Source organism: Hippopotamus amphibius, chromosome 2, assembly GCF_030028045.1.
Source record: "Hippopotamus amphibius kiboko isolate mHipAmp2 chromosome 2, mHipAmp2.hap2, whole genome shotgun sequence".
NCBI classification, from domain to species: Eukaryota; Metazoa; Chordata; class Mammalia; order Artiodactyla; family Hippopotamidae; genus Hippopotamus; species Hippopotamus amphibius.
Genome location: NC_080187.1, coordinates 88,065,686 through 88,079,589, shown reverse-complemented (window position 1 = coordinate 88,079,589; position 13,904 = coordinate 88,065,686). Strand labels below are relative to the sequence as shown.

The window sequence follows — 13,904 nt, the reverse complement described above, 5'->3', positions numbered from 1 at the left end:
AAAGCCACTTAGTGGCACTTTGCCATTTTCATTGGTCCCTTAAAGTAGGGATGCAGACCTTTTCAAGATGCAGAGCAAATGTAGGTTTTCAGCTTGACACTGAATGGGGGTAACTGTTTATCATTTCCTTTAAAACAAAGATCAGCAAAAAAAAAAAGAAATTTCTAAAAAGCAATGTTGAAAACAATCTTTCCTTTCATTTGGCTCATAATCCACAAGAGAAAGAAAAACTAAGCCTACCCAAAAATTTTCTAGGCTGGATAATGTGTCTCTGTTCTGGGTTCCATGGTCAGAAGTTAAAACTCATCATAGGATGATGAATGCTCTACTTTTCAGTTGCTGTGAGTAGATTACAAGCTTCTTAAGGACAGGGACTCTCTTAGCCCAGAGAAGCTCAATAAGTTTTGGTTGAATGAATGACATTTGTCTTTATTCTATATATATTAGCATCCTTGTACCAAACACAGTATCATTACTTGGTATTCTATGTCACATATGCAGATCATGGAAAGTACCATGAATATATTACCATGGCGTCCTCATTCACAAGCAAGCAGCTATCAGTAAATATTAGGGCTTGCCCCACAAACATCCATTAGATGAGACAAACAAAACAGAAGGGGAAACATACAAATACTCCGGTAATGAAGTGCCAAAGTTTAATTTTCTTTAGCTCTTCAATGTGTGACTGTTATCATAGTGGTATACTGTATATGTAATCAGCGCATGGTACCAAGTGGGCACACAAAATGGTTTTGTTATACAGGGATGCTCTTGCCTTTAAAAAAAGCAAAACAAAATCTAAGCTAATATTAAAGAGGGGTGATGGCACATAAACGCTGTGTACTAAGGCCTGGTTTGCTGGCTCATGGAAAGGCTCAAATTCTGCCCCACCCACAAAATAAGAGATAATGACTACAGACCCAAACCACAAGAGAAATTCAAGTCTTGGTCTCACACTTTCCTGCTTTCTAAAATATAGTCGCCTGTAATGACCTGAAATAAGATATTCTATAAGCCACTAATCTAAAACGATAAGAATCACCAAAGAAATCCATTCATACCACTTGAATGGTCACTAAAGACTTTCCACACCTGTGAACTGATGAACTATCAAAAGAAAAACAAGCTTTGCATGAAATTCATGTCAAACTCATGTTCGTAAAATCTGCCCATAGATGCAGTCCAGTCCCGCCCTTTCTAAAATGAGCCAAAGACGTAAGTGTAAATTTAGCGTGGAAGAGTAGAAAGCAAGTCAAAACAACAGAAAGATCTCTGAGCATGAGGTCAAAAAACCTAAGCATTTTTCAAGACACGTGTATGCAGAGTGCACTGCGACTTTATTAAAGAAGCGGGGGGAGGCTGCCTATATTCCCCCAGTCAACCCACAAGACACTACACAACAGCCTGTAGGAGCACAGATCTGCCAGCTTTTAGCACCATGGAGTCACAGTCAGCACTGTTTTGTTTTGCTTTTTTTTTAATATTTATTGATTGATTGATTTGGTTGTGCTGGGTCTTAGTTGCAGCACGCAGGCTCCTTTAATTGCAGCAGGTGTGCTCCTTAGCTGTGGCATGCGAACTCTTAGTTGCACATGCAAGTGGGATCTAGTTCCCTGACCAGGGATCGAACCCGGGACCTCTGTGTTGGGAGTATGGAGTCTTATCCATGGCGCCGCCAGGGAAGTCCCACAGTCAGCACTTTGAATGACTTTGGGCAAGTGATTTAAACTTTTCCCACCTCGTTTTCCTCCTCTGTAAAAAGGGAGAGATCAATTAACACGGTTGTTATTTAAGATACAAAGACAGACTCTCTGTGGGTATTGGACCTGACACAGAAGACATTTGAAAAGAATCTAGCCCATTTCTTCTCCGCTAAGATATGAAAATGATATCCCACAGCAAAAAGCTGCTAAACCTCCCTCACTGCTTTGTTCAGGAGACCACACAGAGCCTCAAAATGACTTATCTCATGACAGGCCTCAGAGACTTCTGCTAATCAAATGAGAGAATGGATGCAAAAAATGGGAGGTTAAAAACTACACAAGTCACAAGTGGGTTAAAATCGTATATGTTTGTTTATAAGCCACTGGGTTGGAAATCAAAACACATTTTCCATAAAAACAATGACTGATATATATCTATACCAATATATATGTCTATGTATATGTCTTGTGTGTATATATACACATATATATACACATGCATCTACCTGTATGCACATTCATATGTAAATGCACCCAAATATGTTAAACTCTCAACCTGAGCCATCAAAGCCTATTTAAGCCCTAAATTATTAATAACTGGGCACAGTCTAGAGCCAGGAGCAAGGTGACTTCACTGCTCATACTTTAATGACACTTCAGTGGCTCATCACAGCCTTTGCCACAGCTTCTTAGCAAGGTACCCTTGGCCGTCTTTTGCTAACCAGCCTATCCTCACTAGAACTGCAGGCCTCCCACGCTTTTCGCAAACCCTGAAGAGAACATGGTGAAGGGAATCAGAGTACGTCACCCCAAAATATGTCATTTTCACGTAAAGAGTATGTTGAGCTGAAGGCAATTAGCTCTCTGCTCTCCTCCTTTCTATCTAAAATCAGGGCATCAATTTCCCTTTGTAAAGATATCTCCCTCACCCATACCAGGAAGAAAACTAGTCCAGAGATAACTCCTATCACCTGAGAGGACTCTTAACTGCCTAAAAATCTTACTAAACAATTGAACATACATTTTCTAATCATCTTCCCATAACTTACCCTCATCCAGAAGCCCTCCAAACCCTTTTCTTTCATTTAGCCTCTTCTCCACACTTCACCATCCTTTGTTTAGATGGTATACAAGCCCCAAATTCTAACCACCTCCTTGAGGCACATATCTTTGTGAATTTTCATATGTATGTATGCAATTAAACTTGTTAATTACATTAACAAGAATGAATATTAATAAACCAAAATATCTGCTTTGGGTTTTTTTTTTTTTAAAGTCCTAACTAGTTCACTCTCAAGTAGTAACCATCCGGCAGCACAGGGAGACCACTGAATCAGGGCTGTCCGGGCTGCCAGGGGTTCTTCTTCAGAGCCAAGACCAGCCAAACACTTTACAGGTTCAGGTTCTTGTTGCTATTATTTTGTTTTTGTCTTATTTTGTTTTGTTTTGTTTTGTTAATTTGGTTGGTTGGTTTGAGTCAGTTTCTTGCTCTTGATTCTGGTTTTGATTTCTTGGTATGTATCGTCTCAGATACTGTAATGGAATGAATGGTGACTAGGAAATCTAGCTACTGGCCCCATTTTAACTACTATATGATCTCTATCTTCGCTCTCCTCCAATCTGTAAATTGACGGGATCATCTAAGAATGGTTCCTAAACCTCACTGCACATAGTCCTCAGGGACACTTGTAACAAACACTGTTCTCCCTCCAGAGCTCAGGTGACTATAATGAGCAGACAGGTTTGGGGACCACTGGAAGGGGCAAAGATGTGAAATCAAGTCACATCTGGGACGGAGTTCTAATTTCTCCACTCACTTCCTGTGTGACCTTCAGCAAATTACTTAACCTCTCTGTATCTCCATTTACTTGCTTGTTACAACAGAGACAGTAACTCGTTTATAGGATTGAAGGGAAGATTCATGTACACAGAGAGTATCAATTAGTGACTGGCCCACTACAGATGCTCAGTAAATGGTAGTGATGCCCCTTCCCCCTCGTGCGTACTCTCATGGCATCCTATCATTTCTCTGCCACGGACGGACTCTAAGAGCTCCCAGAGGGCAGGGCATCTCTGCCTTACTCTCCACCCCAGCCCCTGTGCCCAGCACAGTGCCTATGACAGTGCCCAACATTACAGCACACACTCAGTAAACATTTATTGAATTAATGAATCAATAACACACTAGAATATACTAACATAACCAATGTGCCTCCCTCTCTAAATAAACTAGACAGTGACCTCCTCCAGAGCAGGACCCATTCCTTATTTACTGATCTAAAAACCAGCACTTAATATAGTGCCTGTCACATGCTTGTTGAACTAATTAAATTATTTTCAAACTCTCTTTCCAGGTCAAGCATACCAAGGATCTGTGGCTCTAGAAGATCTGGGGCAGAATTACTTGCAAGTATTTGTATGTCTTTAATATAAATATTTGGCTGCAAAGTACCAATACATTTACAGTTGAAAAATTACCACACATGTAACAAAATAATTAGGTAGTTTCTGAATGTTCCCCTCACCTGCTAACAATATCTGCTCCATGGGGGCAGATATAATATCTTGTTCAGCATCACGTCCACAAAGCCTGGCAAGAGCTTTGCAACAAATGTAAACATTTGTTAGATGAATGAATAAAAGGAATGAATGAATATAAGTTCTTTGCCAGTCTAGGTAAGACAGAATTTCCTATTTTTAGGACTCTTTCCTCATTGAATTCAAAGTTGCTGCATTTAGGAATGACGAAATGTTTAAAAATAAAAACAGCAGATGTTTGATCTCTGGGTGGTAAAGAGTTTCTTTTTTAAAATCCTTGATTTATTCTTTACGCTGCAGGAAATCAGTCAAAATACTAGCACCCTCCCAAAAAAACTCACATAATATGTCATCTTAAGTCAAATATATTCTGGATCTACAAAGATGACTGTTAACAGTTGGTATTTAAAAGTATTTTGACTATTCATCTCTGAACTGAACTTTTAGAAATCGCTTTAGCTAATGTGATTCCATAAAGGAATGAAATCAGTAACCAGACGATATGAATCAGATCACTAACATAATAAGACTTTCATATAACAAAGACCAATCAAGAACATACAGGGGTTATCAAGGGAACTGAAATTTAACCTCTATCTTTACAAAAGGTTCAAAACTGATTCAGTAAAAAGTCAGCAAGGATATAGTTCTAGCCTCCAGTGAATTCCCAAGGGGGAAAGTGGGACACAATGACTAAGGACAGATGTTTAGACTAAAAGGTCTGCGTCACCAGGGAAAAAAAATGGCACCGACTCAAAGGCACAATTAGAAAAGGGTGGTCATGCAAAGGTCACTCTTGGGTAACTCCCATTTACTGTGATCTGCTACAAAGGGACTAGTTGAACCCGACATGGCACAGAGAGAGGTGAAGTCTATAACTACTGACACTGTTCTGCCCGCGTGCCACGGTACTCAATTTTTAAGGTTTTAATCACCCTAACGAAACAAAACGCCATAAGGAAGCCAATAAAGGACATGAGACAAACACAGCGAACACAAAGTGAGCCGTCATCATCCTTTCATTGTTCTGCAGCCCCATGCACACCTTGCAGCAGCAGTAAACCAGCCATAGCATCCCAGGAAGACTGCCTCCTTCTCAGCAGCAAGATTCACTATTTTCTCCAATTCCAGCACTCACTCTCAGAAAGTTAAGAAAAAAGATATGGGGGGTGCAGGCAGGGGGCAGGGGGGAGCCCCGGCAGCCTTGACATGAAGGCTTTAATGAAGACAATGTCAACTAACAAAAACTGCAGGTCTCCAGTGAAATTTCACTAGGATTTTTTTAATCGGCATAGCTTTCCTTAAATTAAATCCTCACAGATCCAAAGAGAACACTGCAATCATACCCCCAGGAACAGCTAAATAAATGCAACATACTCACAGGTTTAGAGCAGCTGTAACTTTGAAGGAATTAATATAGACCCACTGCGAAGATGCCTTGCCCTCTCTTCTACCAGATTTTTTAAAAGCCAAAGAAAAGAAGAGAAAATCCTCAATTTAAACAGCAAAAAAATCCTCAATTTCTGTTTTATTTCTGGGTCTCCAGTGAGACTCTCAATTAATGAGCATAAGAAAAGAAGTTGCCCGGCAGCTGACAGCATCCCAGAGCTTCCCAGGGCTGAATTTAAGACATGTCAGTTAAAGTGGCAGCTACACTCACTGCCGAAGCTGATGCTTCTGCAGGAAGGGATGCCGGGAGTTTTTTTCCCCCAATCTCTGCTGCAGCCTAATTCTAATCCATCACTGTTTAACTATCCTATGGAAACAAGCAAGAAAAATACAAATGGCTTGGATTTATAAACTCTGCATGGTCTTTTAATGACTTTTCACCTAATCCAAGGATTCACCACCATCTAAAGAGGGTTAACGGAGGAATAAAAATGAATTAACTCTTTTGTTTTAAGGAAAATGTAACAGCAATCTGATGCTCCAAGGTTAGACTTGGATTTTTACATCCTATCGACTTTTTTAAAACACTAAATAAGGGAAAGTCAAGTTCTATGAAGTTTTTGATCTAATGGGTTTAATTAATGAAGTGAATGAAATATACATATAATGTAAGTCATTCCAATGTAGATGGAAACTGCACTTGAAAATTAATATTAAAGAATATTTGAATTGATTTTGATACAATAAAAAAAAATAAAGTAGTCTTAGAGATGGTCAGTGACTTGGCAACTTTCTTGTCTTGCCTTAAGGGCTCTTACACATACTAGAATTGAACTGTTTGTATGATAGGGCTCACAATTTAATCTGAGTATAAAAGTATCTGGTAATATACCCTGATACTTACTGATTTTAAAATAATAAACTTCTGGAAACAAAGAAGGAAATTAAAACCAGTCACAATCTCATAACCTAGAGATAACCAACTGTTAATATTTCACAAGATTTACTTCTAGTCTCCCTCCTCCGTATGTATTTTTTCTATATTGCTACTGTTTTACATTTTGTACACTACTTTTTTCACACAGCATTATGTTATGACTATTTACCCATAAATGTGACCCGTTTCTAAAAGGGCTCAAAAGAGCTGGCATATGCAGTGACAGACAGTCAACATGTATTTGTGCGCTTACTACTACGTGCTAGGCATAGAAGACACAGTACCAAGCAGAGCATATGTGGTCCCTGCTCCCTTGGAGCTCTCAGTCCAGCAAGAAAGCCAGATATTCATCAAACAGTCACAGATGTGATAGGTACTGTACTTCAAAGGAGACCTACAGGACTCTTTAGAAATATGGAAGCAACTTGGTCTTGCAAAGGTTAGGGTTTCTCAAGGAAGGGCAAGCGCAAATGCAAAATTATTAGTACAGTGTATTTCACACCTACATTTTCCAATCTTTTATCTAATATTCTTTTTTCCTATACCAAAAGAAACTGAGTCCAACTACATTTTTGTGAATAATGTATAATAGGTAAGAGAATAATTGATCTAACTTTGAGAAATTACAAAAGCTAATTTCAGGCACCCCTAAAATGGTGAGTTACCACATGCTTCTAAGAAATCTTCAACCACCTACTGTATAGCACAGGGAACTATATTCAATATCTTATAATAAGCTATAATGGAAGAAAATCTGTGAAAGAATGTGTGTGTGTGTGTGTGTGTGTACACACACACAAGGGTGAGTCAAAAATTATCCACACTCTGGCTGTAGAATTCATTTTAATTAACTTTTAGAAGAGACAAATACATCATTTTTTGATATAATCTCCTTGCTTCTCAATACACTTTGTTCATCTGTCAACAAGCTTTCGTATACCCTCATTAAAAAAATGTTTTAGGCTGAGCTGCGAGCCATGAATGCACCCCTGTCTTCACTTCTTCATCAGAAGTGAATCATCTTCCTCATAGGGCTGCTTTCAGAGAACCAAACAGGTGAAAGTCCGATGGAACAAAAACAGGACAATAGAGAGGATTATGGAGATTATGGAGATTATGGAGATTATGGAGGTTATGTCGAAAAATGATGTATTTGTCTCTTCTAAAAGTTAATTAAAATAAATTCTACAACCAGAGTGCTGACAATTTTTGACTCACCCTCGTGTAATTGAATCACTTTGCTGTACACCTGACACACTGTAAATCAACTGTACTTCAGTAAAAATAAATAAAAATTTAAAAAAAGAAATCTTCAACCTAACTTAGCCATGCTTTGAATCTCATAAAGGCTAAAAGACTACCTTGAGAATGTCAGAAACAATTTGACATTGAATTTTTTTACTTACCATATTGATGTAATCTAAGACAGAAAAAAAAACAAAAAACCTCACTAAATATCCAAATAATTTGTGAAGATTCTCCAGGTGATCAAGGTGAACATCAACAGCAATATAAATCACACTGACGACATGTACTCTGGATATGATGTGATGAAAATGGCATTTTATCTCTGTGGTCTTCCTCCCAGAAACCCATAACTCCAGTCTTACCATGAGAAAAATACCAGACAAATTCCAATATAAGGACATCCCACAAAATATCTGACTAGTACTCCTCAAAAGCGCCAAGGTCATCAAAAAGAAGGAGAAGCCTGAGAAACTGTCACAGCCAGTTAAGCAAAAACTAAGTAAGCCTGAAAAAAGTAAGGACTTTTATTAGTGATAATGCATGAATGTTGGTTAATTATAGTAATAAACTATGATACTAATGTAAGATGCTAATAATAGGGGAAACTGGATATGGAGTATATGTGAACTCAACTTTTCTAGAAATCTAAAACTGTTCTAAAAAATAAATTCTATTTTTTTAAGTCCCTTTCCCAAAATGAAAGGAACTTTATTTTTTCTGATCATTAATAAAACATATCCCATAAAAATGTTTTGACAGTGCAAAAAAGATATAAAGGGGACTTTTTGAAATTATATGTACCCTGCAATCCCACCATGCAGAGATAACAAATCTCAAACAGAATGTGTGTGTATGCATATCTATCTATCTATCTATCTATCTATCTATATGTGTATATATATCTACCATGCATACTATTCTTAAGCTATGATTAGGCTAATGGCCCCAAAGATATCCAAGTCTCAACCGCTGTTGTAACAGGGAAGAGCCAAATCTGACTACATGTTGGATCTGTTTCTTTTACTTTAATCTTTGCTTCCCATTGCTTTTGTTCACTAAAAGGACAGTCTCTACATAATGGCCTGCCTCGAGGAACCCTGCCCCTCTGCCTGAATGTTAAACCAAAGTGCCTTTGTTCAGGGAAACATCCAGACCCTGTCCACCTGTGGATGGCTGAAAGAAAGAGGAAATGAACACATCCCCTCCCCAAGTCTGGCCATTACCAGGGGATATTTGTAAAACTTATGGCCTTTTTACTTTACTTCCTCATCTCCTCCCTGTCTCTATGCTATAAAAGAAACTGGCATCCAAACTCCAATAAGATGCTTATTTAGAGACACTACTCTCCCATCTTCTCAGTCTACTGGCTTTCCAAATGAAGTTGTATTCCTTGCCTCAACACCTCATCTCCAATTTATTGGCCTGTTGTGTGGCGAGCAGCACAAGCTTGGACTTGGTAACACTGGAATCTATGAATGTTACCTTGTATGAGAAAAGAGACTTGAAAGTGTAATTAAGTCAATGATCTTAAAATGGGAAGATTATCCTAGATTATTTGGCTTGGGCCCTAAATGCAATCACAAGTATCCTTATAATAGGGTGGCAGAAAGCTATCTGACACAAAAGGCACAATGTGATGTGACCATGAAAAGTGATTTGAAAAGACGATGCTGCTGGCTTTGAGGCTGGCAGAAGAGGCCATGAACCCAGGAATACAAGAAATGCAGCTCCAGAGGCCAGAAACAGGCAGGAAAATGATTCTCCCCCAGAGTCTCCCAAGTGAGTATGGCCATGGCCTCATCTTGCTTCTGGTTCAGTGAAATCCATTTAGGACTCTGACCCTGTGAACTGCAAGAGAATAAATTTGTGTTGTTTAAGCCATCAAGTTTGTGATAATTTGTTACAGCATCCATAGGACTAATACAGTCACCTTACTGACCTATATTTCTTCTTTTCAGTTATCTGCATATATCTTTTTCCCAATTATCTCATCAAAATATTCACTTTCTTTCTTGGTTTTTTTTTTTGTTTTTGTTTTTTTTTTTGGTATAAACCCTCTTTTTTTTATGCTCAAGTTTTTTCCCCAGCTAAATTCTCTTGTAACTGGATTTATGAGAGTTTTGTCATAATGGTCAAAACTATCAATCTTTTTTCCTATTGGTGTCAGGCTTAAAACATAACTTCCAACCCAAAGAACACAGAATCATTTGCCTGAATTTGCTTTTGCTATTTAAACACTAAAATCTTCAACTTTTTTTCTTTATTACTAAGAACCATGCAAAGCCATACATCCCACACCCCTGTCCCTCGGCCCTTCATCCCCTGGGCCAGCATCAGCACCAAGACTGGGCTGGAGAACAAGTGTTGACGGGGAGACTGGAGACTACCCAGAGACCCCCATCCACACCCACACTCCCTTTGCTAGGTCTCTCCCCCCAGACTAACTCAACGCCTGATGTAGAAAAAGGGCTCCACAAGCATTTGTTAAACCATGCAAAGCAGGATGCTCACCCTATCCCCATTCTGATGAGGTGGGTCTCAGAAAGAGGAAAATGAACAAGGATCACAGTTACCCATTTCTCAAATATTTGTTAAATTTCACAAAAGCTTTTCATGTTTTTACTTTTATTTTTCTAACATTTTATATCTTGAAGCAGTCATCCTAAGACTGCATGAAAATAGCTCTAGCAAAATTTCTTACACCTTAAGAGGAATAGTAGTTTTACAAAATGCTCCCAATATTACATTATACATTAAATAATTAGTAGAGAAATTACATTACATTTGGTTTATACTTTGCAGTTTTACGAAATGCTTTCAAATAAACTACTTCATGGATTAAAAATATATATTAAAAAATAATTTTTTCACTTATACTGAATTCTGTAAAAAAGGCATCCTTATACTATTTTAGTAAGTTCTACTGAGAATATAGGTTTCATCGAGGTATCTAAACAATAAAATTGTACCAGATAATGAGTGCTATTTCAAAATATATATGCTTTAAATAGGTAATCACAGAATTAATTTTCTTGTAGAATTATTTTAATCAAAGCAAACAATACATTGTTGGGGTAATTTCTTTTAAATTGGGGCCAGAAATTTTTAATGACAAAGAATCTCTTAAATCAATGGGGAGACGACACACAGAGCTTTATACACACACACACACACACACACACACAATTTTTTTAACTGCATAAAAGCAAAGTCAAGGTGCCCTCACAGAAAACTTTCTTTGCTGATAAAATAAATAGAAATTAAAAGCTTATAATTGCAGGGACTTCTCTGGTGGCACAGTGGTTAAGAATCCGCCTGCCAATGCAGGGGACATGGGTTTAATCCCTGGTCCGGGAAGATTCCACATGCCATGAAGTAAATAAGCCCATGCGCCACAACTACTGAGGCCTCATGCTACAACTACTGAAGCCCACACACCTAGAGTCCATGCTCTGCAACAAGAGAAGCCACCACAATGAGAAGCCCATGCAACGCAACGAAGAATAGCCCCCGTTTGCCACAACTAGAGAAAGCCTGTGCGCTGCAATGAAGACCCAACACAGACAGACAGACAGACAGACAGACAGACAGACAGACATAAATAATTTTTTTTTAAAAAAGCTTATAATTGCATTGCCTACAGGGGAGACCAAACTATGCCTCTACCTTTAAAAATGCTACTTTATCAGAGCAAGATGGAGCTTTAACACATTGTGAGATCATTCTGCTTAAAGGTAATTAAAAAAAAATACTCCTTGCTGGCTTGAATACTTTCACTCTGGACAATAAAAATAAAATAAATAACAGAGAAATTACTTTACACAAAAATAAAACTCACACATAAATCCCCAAATACCTCTTCAGTGTTAAGCAATTTCAGAGTCCTTTAGATTCTTAGTGGCTAAGTCTTCAGACTCCTTGTTAAAATGCATATGATACATGATACTGAAGTATGCATTATTTATAAATGTACCTAATGCAAACATGACTCCGTCTCTGAGGAGTTTTAGCCACAATGTTCTACAAACATGATGACACAAAGGGGAGGGTAGGAAGAAGGGGAGAGAGGGAGAACCGGAGAGTGATTAATTTTCAAAACATAGGCAATAGAGCAGTTTGACACATTTCAAAGGGCAAAGTTCCCAAGTATCTGCTTTTGGGATGCCTTATTACTCATTTTAGGTTGCTATTTTTATCAAGATGGATACATGCATCAGAAAACAAGGCAGATAAAAAATGGTGGAAAGTTAACAAAAGGCAGCGAAGCTCTCTACATCCCCTAAGAGTCTGACAGCTCATTTACATAAACTTCAGATGGAAAGTGAGTCAGCCCAGTGTTGAGAAATGGCAAAGAGTCCCTGACAACCTTGCATAGTTCTTCCTATGGATATTGGACATTACCTCATTATGTATGTAAGGGTTGATTAACACAGCCAGCTGCAATCATCATTAAAAAGAAGGAAAGGGAAAAAAAAAAAAAAACACATCCCAAAAGATCCTTTAACTCACTCTCCCTTTGAACAATCACAGCAATATCATTGTGTCCTATACTCGCTAAGTTCTCAGTAAATGATGGCTAGATATTTTTTAATGCACTGCAAATCCTTGCAGTTTACTTTGAATATTCACCTATAGTTTCCAATGAGTACATTTATTCAACAAGTTTATTAATTCAACAGATACATATTGAGCATCTACCATATGCCAAGCATCGTGCTTGGGTACAGGATGCACCATGACAAGCAAAGGAGAACAGTCCCATCCTTATGGAACTTAAAAGAGCCCAAAGGAACAGGTGGTCAAAAAACAAGTAAAAAAATAACTTGAAAATGAGAAATGGAGTGAGAGGAGCAAACAGGATGCCAAGATAGAGGAATGAGGGAGGAGTAACCTCTTCAGGTGGAGTCATTAAGCAAGGTGGGAGGACATAGCACCTGAGAGCTGAGGATGACCAGGAAGAAGCTCTGGGAGGAGTGGAAGGGTGTTGCTCTGGTCAGAGATGCGAGATGCACAAATCTAGGGCAGCAAAGGTCTAGCTCAGTCCAAACCCTGGAAGAGGCTTCTGGCTGAGTGCAGAGAATGAGGGTGAGAGTACACCAAGTGGAAGCAGTATGTGGAGACCTGACCTTGACCTCAAGCCTTGAGGATTCAGGCAGACTGGAGTCTTCATCCTCAGAGACATGCAAACTCACGCAGAGATTCTAAGCAAGAAAGTGACATCATCCAATTGAATTTCTAAAAGGACCACTCTGTCCTGAATCAAACAAACCTGCTGTTAATAAATTATGACACAACTCAGGGAAATTTGAACACTGACAGGATATTTGATGAATGTTGTTAATTTTTTTAGATGTGATAACAGCCTTGTGATGTTTTTAAAAGGAGACCTATCTTTCATATGCATACTAAAATAAAGATACAGTGATGCAATAAAAGCCCTATAGATTAGATAATAGTTCTGTTTTCAGTGCAATTTCCTGACCTTGATATCTTAACGGTAATTATGTAAGAGCACGTCTTTGTTTTCAGGAAGCACATACTGAAATATTTAAAGGTAAAAATAAATTATATTGTCTAGGATATGATTCCAAATAAACTTGGGGTGGATAATAGATGAGAAAAGATTGGCCTTGAGTTAACAACTGTTGAAGGTAAGTGGTGAGTACATAAGGGCTCGGTTTACTATCCTGTCTACTTTTTATATATGTTTAAATTTTTCATATTAAAATTTTAAAATAAGGTAACGTTGGCTGCTGTGTGGAGAATGAGTGGGATGCAGTTAGGAGAGTGGAAGAATAGAGAACAAAGGAAGCAAGAACACACACTGGGGGCTCCTAAAGTAATCCAGGCAAAACCCAACAGTACCTCGAGCTAAGAGAGAGGAGAGAGAGAAAAGTGAATGTATGGGAAAGAAATGCTGGAGGTAGAAATCATCAGACTTGGCAGTATGGCAGTTAAAGAAAAGGGAAGGAATCAAAGATGTCCACCAGGCAGCTAGCTTGAGCAAGTGGGTGGAGACCTTTACAAAGATGGAGAAGGCTGGGAGAGGAAAAGGTTTTGGAGGGATGAGGGAGGCAGCTATCAAG

The 13,904-nt window shown here is 38.4% G+C and overlaps 1 protein-coding gene across 1 annotated transcript in view; it reads right to left on the bottom strand.

Annotated features, from left to right (window-relative positions):
* The window catches only part of TTC39B (tetratricopeptide repeat domain 39B), a 131,649-nt gene that overhangs the window by 71,661 nt on the left and 46,084 nt on the right, over positions 1-13,904 (bottom strand). The gene's annotated exons all lie outside the window — the stretch shown is intronic.